The sequence below is a fragment of the Lepisosteus platostomus genome, chromosome 5 (genome assembly GCF_059453375.1).
Source record: "Lepisosteus platostomus isolate fLepPlt1 chromosome 5, fLepPlt1.hap1, whole genome shotgun sequence".
NCBI lineage: Eukaryota > Metazoa > Chordata > Actinopteri > Semionotiformes > Lepisosteidae > Lepisosteus > Lepisosteus platostomus.
In genome coordinates, this window is record NC_142615.1 from 40,663,906 (window position 1) to 40,682,718 (window position 18,813).

At 42.7% G+C, this 18,813-nt stretch overlaps 1 long non-coding RNA gene across 1 annotated transcript; it reads right to left on the bottom strand.

Annotated features, from left to right (window-relative positions):
* Positions 1 to 536: 536 nt before the first annotated feature.
* On the bottom strand, positions 537 to 14,743 carry LOC148666550 (uncharacterized). Its single transcript, XR_015936621.1, has 3 exons — positions 14,326 to 14,743; positions 13,825 to 14,273; positions 537 to 890 (listed from the first exon to the last, which is right to left on the bottom strand). It is a non-coding gene; the product is annotated as an uncharacterized LOC148666550 (long non-coding RNA).
* Between the last annotated feature and the right edge of the window lie 4,070 nt (positions 14,744 to 18,813).

Sequence of the window (18,813 nt, forward strand, 5' to 3'; positions counted from 1 at the left end):
GCGAGGCTGTAGAATGAGGCATTAAAGCACATACATAACAAGATGCATTTAATTTCTTGAACTTTACAGTATGATTTATAGATTTATACCACAAATTACTCATATCCCCCTCATCATCAGTTTCACCCAGCCAGTTTGTACACAAAGAGGCTTCGCGCCTAGACTTCCTCTCCCCCTGGGCGACGACAGTCCCCCACACAAAAAGGAAAAATGCAGTGCACATCAGTCCCAAGCAGGCAATCCCCATCCGTCCCTGCGGAGACACCACTCCTGCGCCCCGCCCAGTCCGTCCGCGACCCCTCCAAAGTGCTAAGCATGAATCTAGGGCACCTGGCATGGCCCCCTCCACCTGAGCGAACACCACCTCTTTTTCCTGAAGTCTTTCACCAGAATCCAGTCTCCTTATTCACTCATTAGTTCTTACAGCACAGGTAAATCCCTGTGGGCTGGAGCCCAGCATCTTTCTTAGGTTTTTTTTACAAGATTGGTCAACAGCTGGGTAATAACTGGTAATAAATCTACACATTGTTCCCCTGCCTCAGCTGTGTCGTTTTGCAGAACAATTCTAGCTGAAGTTGTAAAATTTCTCTTTGGTCCGTTCCTGCAAAACACCTTATTATGAACAAACAAACCATAATAATAATGTGCATCTATGGGAATCACTCCCAAGGGTAACCCCCCTTAAAACTATATTGTTCTACCCATCAGGTTCTGCCACTAGATAAGAGAACCTTTCCCATGAAATCATTTTTTGACCTTCATGATCCCTTCAGGGCGTACAATTAGCATAGAAGCAGCAGCTTCAGTCCACATGTTTTTCGAGCAGGATATTAATAATATGATCATAATGAATAATACCAGACCCACAAATATGTATTGAACCAGAGACCCTCTAAATGTTCCTAGCACAGACTGTAGCCATGCACCAATGCCCCAATCATCTGGATTCTAATTATGATATATATTTTTTCTTTGCTAAGTCATTAATTTGCTCATAATTGTCTAGAATAAAAGTACTGTTTAGTCTTTGTTCACCTAAACAGCTGTCTATCACCCTAATAGAGAATGGCCTAAAAATGTGAGCATACAGTTCGTTCCATTCTAATACATTTGAGTTACACTCAGACTAAAAGCAGAACTATTTACCCATGCCAATAAACCTAAATAATCACCTCTATCAAAGGGGATTACTCCCATGAGCATCTTTTATAGCAATACAAACCCAACATGAGCTGTGATTATTATTTGTGGCTGACTGATAAAGTATTGATTCCATATCCCCATTTATCAAAGTAAAACTCCTTACACTTAACAAGCACACTGTCAGCCTCCCTCAGGAAGCTCAACAAACACAGAAACGGTAACAACATAATAATCAATGTTCACTCAGTCTCTGGTGCAGTGGTTCGGTGTCAGTGCAACGTGTAGATCCAGCGATCTCATCCTGTCACTCAGATGGCAGAGTCGGAAGTCAGTTGCACTTGATATGGTCCCTCCCCAGCGGGGTTGCAACATCTGGCAGGGTATATCATCCTCACCCACACCCACTCGCCAGGTATCAGGTCACGTCTTCCCTCTACTGGAGGTCTCCAAGCATCCAGCACCTGTTCACCAGCCCCGTGCACCACTTCAATTAACAACCTACAATACTACAATAGAGAATTAGCAAATTCAACAATCCATTAGCCAAATTCGTCCCTCCAGGAAGTTTCGTTGATTGGCCAGTGATGATATCAAACAGGCTCTGTTACACAGTTCCCATGGCGTTCCTTCAGTCTAATGTCTAGTCGATCTTTCAGAGTTCTGTTCCTTCATTCCACTGTTCCAGCAGACTGAGGGTGATCTCAGTCCATCTCACCCCAAATAATCCAGCCACAGCCTGTCCCTTGATCATAACACATGCAGTAGGGCAGTGCCCACCGAGGGCTTATCTCCATCATCAAGTGTTTGGTAGACACAGAGGCAGTGACAGCAACCCACTGAGATTATAAGAGCCAAGGTTTCCCTTTACAATTGTAAATTGTAAACATTTGCTACTGCATGAAAGGTTCCTCAGGAGCAGGCCTTTTGAGCTGTAGCACCCGCACCTGAACTGTGGTTGAGTTCCCTTGATAAGCGTCACATTGAGATACCACATAAGTGGCTACTGCTTCAAACCCGGTTCTCACCCAGTTTTGGGTAACCGGCACACCTTTTGATTCCCACCTGGGTGTCCGACAGAGTGCATTTGTGGGGCTACAAAGGGCATTAGGCTGTGAGGGCATGCAGAGCGTCCAGTGTGCTGGCAGCACCACACCCAATCATCATCAGCCCCGAACGCTTTTCTAACCATGTCCTTTTCTATTTTAGAGGCCTCAGCCTGAATGTCCTGTGGCTGTCCCCTTTTCACCAACAGAGGTTTCACAGGGGTCTCAGACTCCTGTTCTTCAAGTACTGCTCACCTGAAAGCTGCATCTGCAAAGTTGTTCCCTCGAGTTACTGGAAACATTTCTTTATTATGTGATTTACACTTTACCACAGCTACTTCAGTCAGTAGCTGCAAAGCTTCTAACAGTTCAGAGACAAACCCAGCATTCTTAACTGGAGTCCCTGCCATGTTGGGGAAATCCCTATTCCTCCACTGCCATCCAAAATTGTGGCATACATCAAATGTACATATAGAGTCTATATAAATCGCTACAATTTTCCATTTAGCATATTTACAAGTTTCAATTAAATCTTTTCATTCGGTCTCCTAGTTCTATACCAGATTATTCACAGTTCATACAGCCAGGCAGGTAGCCTGCTCAACACATAAACATGGCCCCTTGGCCACAGCATCAAGGGGTCCTGAATAATAATAACCCACCAGACGATGCCTATCTCCATGCTCCTGCACCAGCACAACAGCTCACAACCCATTTCTTTCACTTACAGACAGATTACATACAGATGATCCGTCTGAGGGAATCCAGTCCAGGGCCAGTGCCTGCAAGAAAGCTTGTTTCAAAACATTAAAAACGGTTTCTGCTGCAGGGGTCAAGGCAATTTTGTCTTTAGACTGCACTACCCCCCTTAAGCCAATACGTCACCAGACGAGCTTGTTCTGAGAAGGCATTCATCCTGGCTTTATCATAGTTGGTAGTTGGTTTTATACTCCTTTTTTTCGTCTGAAGATCTAATACTTGGAGTAGCCCGGCCTTATAGATTCCCTCATTAGGTAAAACAATCACAATATCACATAACTCTATTGAGTTAGTTTACATAAATGCTATTTCATACAGTAATTCCTTATAAATGCTGCAGGGCATCCCAGCCCAATAGGTCTGGGGTGTCCCCCACCCACATCAGTAGTTGAAACTGTACATCTTTTCCCAAGCATACTGTGACAGCCTATATTTGCTTTAAACACAACCATTGCCCCCCTTCTCCTGTAGCCTCCTGTTACCCGTTAGGAAACTTTATATCACATCTTTATGCTGTTTTAGTCTAAAAACAGGACAGCTGTGCTCCTGTGTCCCCCAGTTACTGCACACTGTAAGATTATTTCACTTTTATTTAAATCCTGAGATAAATTTAGGAAGGCTACAAAGGGGCTTACTAGATTAAATCTATTAGTTCACGCCCGGCTCTCGTTTCAGCTTCTGACATGTTTTTTAACTGTGAAATCAAGCCTCTTTTCTTACAATTTCTCTAAAAAACAACTGCACACCAGCTTATTAGTAGTTTTAGCTTTGGGGTTTTGTCCCCCTTTAGAAGATTTATCCCAGTTCTCATTATTTTCTTGAAGGGTTCTTATATCTCGGTATAATATTACTATAATATACACTATAATTGCAACAAACTGGCGGCTCCTTTTTCTCCTCCTTGAGAGTTTTTTTACCTCCCATTTGCAGCACTCGCACTTCTGCATACATGCTTCGTGAGTTATTAAATCAAATCTGTCTCCGCTCTCCGTAATATCAGGAAAGCATAGTTGTACATTCACGGCAACATCAGGTTTTAACCCACTCAAGTAAATTTGTTTTATTATTGTGTAAGTATCTTCATTCACTTCCGTTTCATCATCTAACCCCGAGTATACTATCCATAAAGCTATAAACCTTTCTGTAAAATCTGAAACATCCTCACTTCCTTCTGCTTACATGCTGTTACTTTTCTCCAATCAGTTTTAGGTGGGTAATACTCTTTCAAAAATCTTCACACTAATTCCCACCCTTCTCCCAGATTCTCTCTTAAGGCGTTCTATTTCTTCTTTTGCTCTTTCTGCATATATAACTTCATTTCGTTCAGCCATTGCTTTTAGCTTTTCCGTCAGGGATTTTTGCATCTCATCTATGATATTCTGTTGAATCCTCAAATATTCCTCTAAAATAAAACCCTTATCTGTTTATTTTTATCCCAATGTTCATACACTTTTCTACATTCCTGTTCAGCCTAAATTCCGTCCATATTTCTTTTTAAGTTTCACGTTGCATTCATTTAATTTCTTTTTTTTTTTACACCAAACCATGTTCTCGCCTCCCACGCATCCCGCGGAATCCCCCAGTTGAGGCAAACTGACGAACTATCACAATTCGGGACCAATGTCCAGGTTCCAAAACCAGGCTTTAATAACACACATGAATCGAGTTACCAACCTCGGCTCTTTTGCGAGTACAGTTTGAGTTACTACCCTCAGCCGTACTGCAGTCGTGTACCAGGATACAACACATGGATTTTTCCGCGTATCAGGATACAACACCTGACCAGGATACAACACCCGGTTTTACCACACGGGCAGGGCGAGACACTATTCCTTCAGCAATCCCTCTTTTTCTACCCCACCTTCACAAAACAGGCATCTACAAACACATACACCATAAACTCATCTTTCTGTTGTACTCGCTTCAGCTTCAGAAAAACCCTGAACCCACCACAGCAACATGGAGAGGACAAGGGGCTTTTTAGAAAAGAGGAGTCCTTACCTCTTTTTAGAAGCGGCCGACTAACTTTTCCTCTCCATGTCCGTGTGGTTTAATTTAGATGGATACTTCTTCATCATTTGGGTCATGTATCCGCCAATCTGCCTCCTCCTTTTTAGAGGACGTTGTAAATTTTTAGGAACAATATGATCTAGCAACAAGGTTATGTCACTGTAATTAGGCTTAAGACAATCAAGAGCAAGACTTGACTAATGCAAATAATTCACTAGGAGACCAAGGTCAACGTGCATATGCTGGAGTTCCTTCTGGACCTGGAAAAGTGCACATTGGCATTTCACGAACAAGTGAAAAGGCTTTGGCTCCGGACCGCTTTCTAATTTCGGTGGAGACTTTTTCTTTTTAGAAGGCATGGCCATGACTTTAGCTGCAGCTTGCTGTTCTTTAGTTTCAAGACTAGACTTTTTTGAAGCTTCCCATCATTTCTGTGACTCCTCTTTCCTTGACATAAGTTTTCCAATTCACTTTCTTTCCTTTCTTCTCCTTCTCTTCTAAGTTCCCCTTAACATTTCTATTTTATCCCTGTCATCTCATCTTCAGGAAACTTCTTTTTCCTAATTCCACTTTCCCCTGTCCATTCTGACCACTTGCAAAGATCCTTCATAGTTATGGGCCCCTAATTATCATATGTAAATTATGTGCAAGTTCCCTTACACCTATTACCAGTTCATGAACATAAAAATATTTTTCTTCTGCCGGGACTTTAACCCGGGCTTAGTGGGACTCTAACCCACCTACTCCTGCTTTTTCTTTTTTTTCCTTTTTTCTCTGAATTTGTCGTACATGTACTTTGCTGGACCGCTCAGCCCAGCTTTGCCTTTAGAGCTCTCATTACCCATTGTCGACAATGCCTTACTGTTTCTAGAACACTATCACATTAACTACTCCGCAGAGCAAAAACCACACGTCTGTGTTAAGATATGTTCGTTTCACGAGTCCCAGACTCGCCGGGTCCCAGACCCGTTATAAGTCCCTGACTTATCGAAGAGAACACCCCTGTGGCTCGCTTTTCAAATTTTATCAAAGAAGAGCCAGGAGAGGTATTCTCATTCACTCAGTAAGGTCTTTATTCATATTGCAATATGGGAAAAAGCCATCACCCATCTGTGCAGAGAAGTGAAAGCTGATGTAACGCAACAGGGTTCAGGTGGGCGCCTTTGCCGCATTAGGTCGGCCCCCCACCGTCGGGGGCTCGAACCCAAGACTCCCGCGTCACTCAACAGGGACCCAGCCCAGTGAGCTAAAGAGAGATCTCGCTACAGCCCAGTAGCTGTAGTCCTGCTATCACAGGGAAGGGCGGTGACATCACCTCTCTGGTAAGCCGGCTCTTACACAGTACCTGTCAGCCGTAAGCGTTACACTCTCCACTGCTTAACTCGCCGTCCCCGGCGAAGGGCTATCCCGGACGAGCCCCCAAATTGTTGTGGAATTTTATCAAAGAAGAGCCAGGAGAGGTATTCTCATTCACTCAGTAAGGTCTTTATTCATATTGCAATATGGGAGCCCTGCTGTCACTCTGCAGAGTGCGTCAGAGACTCAATTTGTTGCAAGCAGTACAGGATTTTATAAGATGTTGCAATGTAAGGGAAAGTTCAGCACTTTGTCCCTTCTAATACTTCTCCTTTCCTTAGGACAAAACAGATTACATCATAAAAACAAAAGAAGAAGCACCAATAGATTTTTTCCAAAGCTTATCAGTTACATTCGGCTAATCTAATGACCCAGACAGTACATACTGTTTTGATACACTGTCTTCTAAAAGTAAACTAGACAGCGCGTACTTTGTTGACGCACTGTCTTCAAAAAGTCTGCACGTAGCACAGCAGTTACATCCTTGTTATATATTTTCCTAAAGCTCCCTACATTTTAAGAATCAATTTACTTATTAGATTTCCATTTCAATTGTCATGGGAATCCCACTACCGCCACCAGTGTGCAGCCCCACCGTGAATGATGCCCCAGTCCTCTCCCCACACATCAGCTCTCATTGGGGAGGAGAGAAGAAAGATGAAGCCAGTTCGGAGATGGGGGTTACTAGGAGGCCATGATGGGTAAAGGCCAAGGGGAAATTTGGCCAGGACACTGGGGTAACACCCCTACTCTTCTCGTGAAACACCCTGGGATTTGTATTGACCACAGAGAGTCAGGACCTGAGTTTTACGTGTCATCTGAAGGACAGTCTTATTACAGTCTAGTGTCCCCATCACTATACTGGGACATTAGGACCCAAATGGACTTCAGGGTGAGTGCCCCCTGCTGGCCCCACTGCTGAGCTCCAGTGGGCTGCCAGCTGGGAGTTGCAGGGTGATATAGCTCCTTTATCTGTTACCAGTTGTCTGTGTGCCCATTTCTCGAAAAGAGTAAATGTCAGAGAAGCACCGACAGATGATCCGACTGTCTGAAGAGTGGGTGGGGGATGGAGTGGTAGGCATCTTTGATAGAGGTATATCAGTGATTGAGAGTATCTGTACCCCTTGCTGGGCAGGAGACATGCTGGTAAGATTTCAGAAGAACCTTCCATAGGTTGACCTGATTAAAGTCTTCCGCAACAACAGATACAGCATCAGAGTAACTGTTTCACAGCTGTTAATGTTGGCATATAATACACTGAGCCTGTCCTGCAGGACAGTCCCAGCTCTGTGTCACTGTGTGTATTGAGCTCAATATGAAACTGCCCAAGACCATCTCCTGCTCAATGTACACAGGACACCAGTTAAACATCTGTAAGCAACACTTGACATTTTAAGAAAAGAGACGTTGTCACATACCACTCCTGTTTCACTTTCATTCTCAGTGTAAAGGAAGCAGATTGTGCAGCACGTCTCTCTGTGGTTTCTGTGGGCTATTTCTGCGGTACTGTGACCTGCAGACCTGTGTTTCTGTGTTACTGCACGTCTCCACACCTCTCACAGCGTTGTCATTTCTGAGAAAGGTTGTCGTTTCTCAGAACCATGAGTGTGTTTACTCTTCATAAGAACCTCTGTAGCTGCCATTTTGTTTGTCATCTATAAGAGTGGAGATAGACTTGATCCGAACAACTACTGGGGCATCTGTGTGAACAGTAACCTGGGGAAGGTATTCTGCAGTATCCTAAATACACAAATACTGGTCTTCCTTACTGAACACAATGTCCTGAGCAAGAGTCAGATTGGCTTCTTATCAGATCACCGCACATCTGATCACATTTACACCCTACATTTACACCACTAATTACATCAGTAGAGTGCCCTCTGGGTGTACTGTGTGTGACAATACACCGCCCCCCCCCCCTTCAAGGGCGGCTTCTGATGCCCAAAAAAGAGCTGCAAAGCACTGGGGGGAGGAAAAACCTCATTTAACTGAAAGGAAACCTCTGGGAGTCCACGGCTGAGAGCTACCCCCTCCTCCGGGGTAAAACACCTTTATTGTGTAGAAGAAAGGGGGGCCAGACTGGGCTCCGGAGGAGCCAGACAAAAAACCAGACCGAACAAGCAAAAAATCTCAACAATGAAAATAAACCCTGATGGAACAGGAGAACAAATAACACATAAGGCCATGGAAGCCCAGACCAGAGGACATGGGAGCCCAGAGCCAGGGAGACCAGAGGGCGTGGGAGCCAGGGACAGACAAAACACATAAAATAAGAAACAAATCACAAAATAAAACATGACGGAACAGGGCAACAGACCACACATAAGGGCATGGAAGCCCAGACCAGGGGGCATGGGAGCCCGGGACAGAGGTAAAACACGCAACGGATAGAAACCTTGAAGGAACAGGGAAACAAACAACACGTAAAAGAAATAACCCACAACAGATAGGGAAGAGCAGGGAGCATGGAAGCCCAGAACCAGGAGTAAAAAAAAAAAATCTAAAATCAAGGAAACAAAAAGAAAAAAAAAATCACGGGGACGAACCGTGGAATGGCAGGAGAGTGATAAAGACCCTATGCGTAGCGGCCAGACGGGGGTTAGCCCGGGCTCAGCTGCTCAGGGAATGCCGTATAGAAACCTATGCCCTCAGGTAGCGGACGTGGGGCGACCTGGTGCTAAGTGGGTCTCAGGGCAACTGAGTGTTTCAGAACATCCGAACCTCAGTGCAGAGTGAAGGAGCAGAGCAGAAGCAGGAAGTAAATTGGCTACACAACAAGACACACCAGAAAGACATGAATAATCACAGGGAACTAGGAACAGGAGAGAAGTAGAGCGCCCTCTAGGTGTACTGGGCGTGACAATTACAGTTTATAACAAACTTTTGCAAGTTGGAATGATAATGTATTTCCTAATCTAAGCGTTGTCAGTTTTCATTGGCGGCTGGATGGCATTAGCATTGATATTCTTTATTTTCCTTTTATTGTTTTTCTCCATCTATCCTTCTCAGAGGAAAGTGCATTAACATAATTGAAAGCTACCCTGATACATAAATAACGCAGAGAAAGTACATGGATTATGATAATCAGATTCTTTAATTTCACAATTTGTAGATCTTTTGAACATGATTCTCATGAGTTAATTCAGGATTATGGCAACCACAGTTGAGATATAATACAGATAAAATAATGAGATATGTCTTATTCAACCGTTGCTTTACAGTCGGCCGTAAAGTTTTAATGAGGATTTAATGAGGATTGTCATTATCATCCTCACTGCAAGCCCTAATTTAGAAATCCTGGCTGTAGACAAGAGGCGTTACAAACAGGGAGATTCACTTCCTAGTTTATCACTGGAACCTTAACAAAGGAAAATCATCCAAGGGTGGTAGAACACAAAATAAATACAAAGAAAATTATAGGGTAAGGAGGACTGGAGGGAAAAAGGATGAGAAAGATGCATTGCTCGACTTCCTGATATCACAGTCCACCACAGTTACAGCCTGCTGTGGTGAAGTCTAGGTGAAGTCTAGGAGGTCCTTCACAGATCTGGTAGTTTCACAGTTGATTGTGCCCAGTCAGGAGAAACTCACACAGGATTATTTTGTTTTAAAGTTTATCTCTTTAGATAAAATAGAAAAAAACATGGGAGGGTTTCCAGAAATATGTACAAGTCAGGAGTGCAGCAGACTGGCAGCGAGGGTCTAACCACCAGCTTGTGTGAGGTGCCCCACACCTGTGCCCCACATCTCATCACCTTACACATACAGTAGATTGTGCTGTTTATAGAGAACAAATATTTGTATATTTGTCCTTGTCAGATTTATATCTCACGTTAAGTGTTGCTGGCACTTTGTCCAGTACAAACGTTGTTCTTGTCTCTTCAGCCTTAATGCTTCACTCAAAAGACAGCAGATCTGTGTTTTTCTTTCAGGCCTCCTGATGTCATCAAACCTCAAGAATCTCCCAGCAACGATGGCAACTATTCCTCCCTTCTCTCTCTTTTTCTACTCTCTCTTGCTCCATTTTCTTCCCTTACGTCTTCTCTCTTCCTGTTTCTGGTTCAACATCCAGCCTTCTGCACCTACAGTCTTTCCCTTCACCCTAATCCTTCTTTTGCAGTCACTGACTCCTACTCCGCCTTGCTGACAAGGGTGCATGGAGTCAGTCTGCATTTGTTCATCCCTATTTTGTCCCATGCACAGGCCTAGGCTGCTACAGAAATGGGTTCCTTCCCCATCTATCCTACAGCTGGTATCCAAATGGTATCAGCCTTAACTCTTTCACTTCTCAAAGCTTCCAGTTACATATGTAATTAATTCAAACCTGGCTTAAGCCAGCAGCTATATCACCCTGCAATATACACACAACTGACAGCCCACTGAAGCTCAGCAGGAGTGAGCCAGGTCAGTACTCCTGGGAAAGTTAAGGTTGCTAGTGGAAGAGGTATTAGGGGCTGGTGAGATGTGAAACTGAGGTCACAATGTCAATGTTCCCTCTAATTCTTGATGATCTGTGTGCACAAATATTTCCCAGTGAAAAAAAACTTAATGAAGTGTGTACTACATTGGGTAGCAAGAATAATGCACAGAGCCAAGTTGGGCCTCTCGCAGCCAGTCTCAATTTTGCAATTTTCAATTGATGACCACCGTTTTTGTTTTATTATCATCATATTTTTTTGGATTTAGATTTTTTGTCTGCAATTCAAATTCCTTTGTGCACCAATTTTATAACCTTTGTGTGTGCGCACAACTTAGAGGGAACATTGGTCACAACTCTCTGCGGTCATTAAAAATCCCAGGGTGTTTCTTGAAAAAAGAGTAGGTGTTATCCTGGTGTCCTGGCTAAACTTCCTTTTGGCCTTTACCAATCATGCCACCCTTATAATCCCCATCTATGAATTGGCTTCATCACTCTGCTCTCCTCCCCACTGATGCATAGGGTCCTCATTAATATTACCGAACAGGTGGTAACACTAGAACCTAGACTGGCTTGGACTGGAGCTTTGTGGAAAAGCAGAAAAGGTAGTAGGGAGTTGCAGCCTACTGAGTGAAAAAGTATTTCAAGTTAAATCCCACAAAAGAGAAGGAATATTATATTTTTGTTTTGACATTTACTTAAAATAGTAGATAAACCTACCCTCATTTGACATACAACACACAAAAATTCTACTTTGTTATTATTTTTTTTTAAAATCAGCAGCATTCAATGTGTTTGTGTGAAAATACAGTATGCTGTAAGTACACCTTTTGATTCAGTGACTTGAGTGGCACACTCTAGCTGCAATAGCATTAATTAAACATTTAATCACATCGCCTAGAACCACTCTAGCTCTGTAATGTTTGAGAGCTCATATGGACAGTTCTCTTTAGGTCTGGCCATCTGTGGTTTAGGTTTGGGCTTTGATTTAAACATTAAAACATTTCTCCTTTTTGAGCCATGATGTCATTGGCTTGTGTGTTTTGGATCATTGTGCTGTTGCATGTTCAAGAAAATCCAAATGATTTGCTCGTAAAGGCAAAACAAAAATCTGCCAGTTACTCTGCAAATATGTCTAAAAAGGTTAAACCATTAAATCTTAAGGGGTTGTACTTATTTTCTCACCTCAATATATATGATATGTAATGAAGACTTTCTTGGTTGACAAAGAGTTGAGAGATTGAAGCTGTCATAAAGTAGCCTGATGATTATAAGTTCTCCTTTGTTCTTTTTCTCACATTCTCTCATCTGTTTCATGTTTAATTACAGCTGTTGTTCTCACAAATCTTTTGAAATATTGAGCAGAACTAAAAGATGTCCCAAAATAAAATAGCTCATAAGAAAATAAATCTGTAGGTAACTGAGGGACCTCGTTGAAAGCAGACAGAAAAATCAGTAACAGTAACAGCTTAACCTTTTAATGTTTATTAAAATGCTATCTTTGCCTACGGACGATAAACCGAGGTCCTCATTTAGTGGCCTCAGCAGAGTTTACATACCTCTTTCGTCACTCATTCAAAAAATTCATTTCAATTTATTTTTATATCGCGCCTTTCACAACAAGGTTTGCCCCAAGGTGCTTAAAAATGAGATTGACGATACCTTTTGTTAATACAGAACAGAAGACCAGAAGACAAGGGAGGAGAGGAACCAAAAACTCCTTAATAAGGAGAAATAAAACCTCTAGGGGTCCAAAGTCAATTAATAATTAAAAAAAGGAAACGATGAGGGTATTAATCCATCCATCCATCCATCATGTCTACTGTGTGTTAGTACTCTATGCAGATCTCTGAAGACCACTAAATTCCTCCTAAACGATAGCTATATCCATAATGTCCCTCTTGGATACACGGCAGTGATGCAGCATCCAACTCAGATGGTACCCAGCCCGGGCACCATCTGGACATGTTAGGAGGATAGTAGGATAGTTTGGTCAGAACAAATGTATCTACCTGGTGGGCCAACACAGCAACACACAATAGCATGTACAGCAGCACCAGCAGCCATGGTGGCAGCAGGCTATGATGTAAGGTGTGAGTAGGCTGAAGTAATGGGTCTTCAGTCTAGATCTGAATACTGAGATTGACTCGGCATCCTGAACATGGGGTGGGAGACTGTTCCATAACCTCGGGGCCCTGTAACTAAAGGCTTTACTGCCAACTGTTTTTTAATTAATGTGTGGAATATGAAGAAGACCTGCAGAAACCTTCTGTGATCTAAGCAGGCGACTTGGATGGTATACATTAATCAGTTCCATTAGATAGACAGGTGCCTGACCTCTGAGAGCCTTGTAAGTAGAAGGATTTTGAAGTTGTCGTTAGGTGTAAACAAAATGTATATTTCAGTGTCAGCATATGAATGAAAGTTAATATTATGTTTTCGTATTGCAGTGTCAAACAAATGACAAAGTGCAGGTGTCTGTGAAGCAGAAGTCTCTTTATTCATATGCATATGGAAGTCCGGCTTGCAACCACCAGACTTAAAAAATAAGTAGCTGAAGATGGTCCTTCATACCTTAAAACAAAAAGAGTTACAATGACACATTCTAAACAAATGATAAGACAGCAACACCTGCCAATTAATTATATCTAAGTTGCAGACTAGACAACAGTTAGTTCTTTTCATATTCTGGGCGTACAGCCAGCTTACCAAATACATGCCCTTATCTTACTGACCAAGGACAGGCAGCATCTTTATATATACTTGAGCACAAAGCCTACTTCAAGACACTAGACTGCATAGTTTGAAAAAAACTACAAAAACAAGAACTTATATTTTTATCTCACTTCCCGGGCAATTCTCTTATCTTCTTCATTCCCCCCTTTGAACCATATTGTTCTACCAATCAGGTTCTACCACTAGATAAGAGATGTAGAAACCTTTCCCAGGAAATCATTCTTGACCTTCGTGATCCCTTCAGGGCGTACAATTAGCACAGAAGCAGCAGCTTTAGTCCATGTGTTTTTCAAGCAGGATATTAACAATATGATCATAAAGAATAATACCAGACCCACAAATATATATTGAACCAGAGACCCTCTCCATGTTCCTAGCACAGACTGTAGCCACGCACCAATGTCCCAATCATCTGGATTATAATTATGATATATTTTTATTGTTCTTCATCATAAATGTGCTGTGCTAAGTCATTAATGTGCTCAGAATTGTCTGGAATACAAGTACTGCTTAGTCTTCGCTCACCTAAACAGCTGTTTATCACCTTAATAGAGGATGGTCTAGAACTGTGATTATAGCGAGGAGCATACAGTTAGTTCCATTCTAACACATTTGAGTTACACTCAGACTAAAAGCAGAACTATTTACCCATGCCAATAAACCTAAATAATCACCTCTATCAAAGGGGATTACTCCCATGAGCATCTTTTATAGCAATACAAACCCAACATGAGCTGTGATTATTATTTGTGGCTGACTGATAAAGTATTGATTCCATATCCCCATTTATCAAAGTAAAACTCCTTACACTTAACAGGCACACTGTCAGCCTCCCTCAGGAAGCTCAACAAACACAGAAACAGTAACAACATAATAATCAATGTTCACTCAGTCTCTGGTGCAGTGGTTCGGTGTCAGTGCAACGCGTAGATCCAGCGATCTCATCCTGTCACTCACATGGCAGAGTCGGTAGTCAGTTGCACTTGATATGGTCCCTCCCCAGCGGGGTTGCAACATCTGGCAGGGTATATCATCCTCACCCACACCCACTCGCCAGGTATCAGGTCGTGTCTTCCCTCTACTGGAGGTCTCCAAGCGTCCAGCACCTGTTCACCAGCCCCGTGCACTGCTTTAATTAACAACCTACAATACTACAATAGAGAATGAGATAGCAAATTCAATGATCCATTAGCCAGATTTCGTTGGTTGGCCCGTGATGATATCAAACAAGCTCTGTTACACAGTTCTGTTTGATCCAGCCCGCAGGCTACACAGGACAGCAGGACATCTACCCACGGTCTTCCTTCAGTCTGACGTTTCGTCGATCTTTCAAAGTTCTGTTCCTAAGTTCCACTGTTCCAGCAGACTGAGGGTGATCTCAGTCCCTCTCACCCTGAACAGTGCAGCCACAGCCTGACACACTTTCCCTGTGAAGTGCGTCCCTTCATCAAAATACAAGTGGCAGGGCAGTGCCCACCGGGAAAACAGATTGTAAGAGCCCAGGTTTCCCTTTACAATTGTCAATTTGCCACTGCATGAAAGGTTCCTCAGGAGCAGGCCTTTTGAGCTGTCGCACCCGCACCTGAACTATTATTGAGTTCCTTTGATAAGCGTCACATCGAGGTACCACATAAGTGGCTACTGCTTCAGACCCGGTCCCCACCCAGTTTGGGTAACTGGCACACCTTTTGGCTCACACCTGGGTGTCCGACAGAGGGCATTTGTTGAGCTACAAAGGGCATGAGGCTATGAGGGCAAGCATGGCATCCAGTGTGCTGGCAGAACCACACCCAATCATCATGCAGCCCCACATTCTTTTCTAACCATGTACTTTTCTCTGCTTTAGAGGCCTCAGCCTGAATATCCTGTAGCTGTCCCTTTTCACCAACAGAGGTTTCACAGGGGTCTCAGACTCCTGTTCTACAAGTACTGCTCACCTGACAGCTGCATCTGCAAAGTTGTTCCCTCAAGTTACTGGAAACATTTATTTATTATGTGATTTACACTTTACCACAGCAACTTCAGTCAGTAGCTGCAAAGCTTCTAACAGTTCAGAGACAAACCCAGCATTCTTAACTGGAGTCCCTATTCCTCCTTTTCATTCGGTCTGCTGGTTCTACACCAGATTATTCACAGTTTATACAGCCAGGCAGGTGGCCTGCACAACACATAAACACAGCCCTGTGGCCACCACATCGAGGGGTCCTGAATAATAACCCACCAGACAATGCCTACTTGTACCACCATGCTCCTGCACCAGCACAACAGCTCCCGTTAGAAAACGTCTCTATCTCCATCATAAGAAGTGTCTTCCCAATCGCGACCCCCCTTCTGGATATGGCCAGTTGGGATATCTGTCCCAGACCTAATTTTTGCCGTTTAAAGGTCTCAGATATGGATATAATTTAGGTGTTACGTTCACATTACTGCATTTCCCTAATTCGTTCTTGAGGCGTTCTATTTCTTATTTTGCCTTTTCTTTTTCAGTATATATAACTTCATTTTGTTCTGCCAAAGCTTTTAGCTTTTAGCTTTTCTGTCTTATCCCATTCCATTTTCTCTAAGATATTCTTTCGAATTCTCAAATGTTTCCCTAATATAAGTCCTGTCTCTGTTTACTTATTTTTAGCCCATTGTTCATACACTTTTCTACATTTCTGTTTAGACCATATTCCGTATTTCTTTTTAAGTTTCATTTCACATTTATCTTATTTCTTTTTCTCTGACACCCAGTCAGACACCTCTACTAATTTTTCTTCACACCAGACCATTATCTATCCTCTGCGACCACCCATGTGTTCAGCAACCTTTATGCTAATTACAGTATCACACGAACCAAGTTCTTTTCCTTTAGCTTTAACTGACCAAGTTACCGTCCCCGGCTCAACTACACATACAGCTCAGGTTACCACCCTGAGATCACAGCTTCTCCACAACAACTAAAGAGAACACAGTGTATAGCAAATACCAGGTGCATCAGTCCTGGGTTTACTGGGTTTACCACACTAACTGGGCAGAATGATATTTCTCAGCAATTCCTCTATCTTGACCCCACCATCCTCTGCCAGTATCTTTCAACTGGGAGACTACATCCAGTATCTTTCTTCGCGAGTTATTAAATCAAATCTGTCTCCGCTCTCCGTAATGTCAGGAAAACATAGCTGCACATGCTTGGCAACATCAGGTTTTAACCCACTCAAGTAAATTTGTTTTATTATTGTGTAAGTATCTTCATTCAATTCTTTTTCATCGGCTAACCCCGAGTATTCTATCCATAGAGTGTCAGAGTTCCCTCTGCTGGGAGTAATAAACAAATGATGAAAAAGCAAAACCTGCCAATTAATTATATCTAAGTTGCAGACTAAACAACAGTTAGTTCTTTTCATATTTTGGGCGTACAGCCAGCTTACCAAATACATGCCCTTATCTTACTGACCAAGGACAGGTAGCATCTTTATATACATTTGAGCACAAAACCTACATCAAGCCACTAAACTGCATAGTTTGCAAAAAACATACAAAAACATGAAAATTATATTATTATCCCACCTCCTGGGCATCTCTCTTATCTCTTCATTCTTCAGTATTTTTAAAATGTAGTTGAAACATTTATTTTAATTCTATAAAATTTTAAAAAGTGCAAAAGCAAGTTAACATAAGAGATCTTTAAGTAAATCCTTAAACAAAACATATCATATCTTTAATGAGTGGCATTCTGAAAATGAACCTAGCGAAATCTGCAACAATAGAAATATATTTGCACTTCCTGGGATCGTGGTCTTATTAACTACAACTGGCAAAGCAAAATATCTGTTGAGGGGCCTGTTCACACCAGCTCAGGCGGTCAGAAACTTGATGACAGATCTGGAATAGTAGGATGGCTGTGATGCCAGATTCTAGCTCATAGATCGTTGACAGAACTTTTGAAGTCACTTTTAAAATTAAAATGTATGTGGCCTTTTAGAGCTTCAGTACTGTCAAAGCCAAACATAAAATCAACATTGTGCTGCTCAAACACTACAAGCTTCCTATCTATTACAACTGCACTCATAAGAAATGCCCGTGAAACTGCCCATAACGAGGCCTAAGAAATTCAGCACTCCAGTCCTTCTACGGTATTTCTTCTTGGAGCAAGTAGAGTGATAATAACCAATGTCCAGGAGTGTTCACTCAGGGTATGGATTGTTACCCTGCTGATATGATTCTGCCTTTAACTGATTTACAGTTTGAAACTGGATAATGTTTCTCTTAACATGGTATAAATCTCAGGAATGAACTTGCATTTTCTATAATAATTATCATGTTGATTTTAGCCCAAAATATAAAACTTTCTTTATTGAATGTTGTTTCTGCAGTCTGTCTTGATCTGTTATTTTCCATGTTTTAGTCTCATCTTGCTTTCTGGCGATCCTGCACACTTCTGCTTCTGTTCCTGCTCCAGTTCCTGCTTACCTGGTGGTCTGTGCACTTTTGGTCATTTCCAGTCTCCAGTTCCTGATTGTCCTGTCCAGTCCTGCTGTGCTGCACAGTCACCTGCCTGCATCTCTCCCACTGCTCCTGTCCATTATTGCAGATCCGCCTCGGAGTCTTCCATCATCGCTTGCCTCGGCTTCACATGTTTCCATGGCACCTCATCCTTTCAGGAACATCAACTCTTGCTCACATTAATGCCTCTTTTCAATAAACTAGTCTTTATCTCATGTATGAATCCTCTCATTACTCAATAGGTTGCAGGATTTCTTCCACTTTGCCACAGTGTAACACATACAGGATTCCCAGCTTGAAGAGTCAGTCTGAGAACAGAACTCAGACAGCTCTCTGCAGAGTACATCTTTAACCTGGAATCAGTGAGTCATTTTCCTAATTCCCCTGTTGTTGTCAACTAAGGCTGACTTGTGACACATCTCAAGGGCACAGGGGATATTGGGAAATTGCAAGGATGAGGCACTGCATATGTGTCACTCTGTCCTACTAACACATGGAGAATGTTACGCTCTTAAACCTCTCCTCTCAAGGACGCTCCAGCCCTTCCTAGTTTTATTCTTGATCCCCTGCACCTGCCTCCAGTTCTTGCCCCCCTCCTATAAAGGCCAGGCGTTCCCGCCAATCTGGGCTCAGCTTTGGAAGATGGATGCCTGGAAGCCTGCGAGTCCAGGAGCGACTCAGCGGCATCGGCTTCACAACAGTGTCCTGACCTTCTGGGTCCTGGATTAGGGAGCATCCTCTTTTATTCCCCTGTCCCTCCGCCAGATCTCGCTCCGGTTTTTAACTTTATTCGTCTTTGTCAGGATGGATCACCAAGTCTTGGACTATCGCTACTCATGGATTTGCCTCAGACTGCCTTGGACT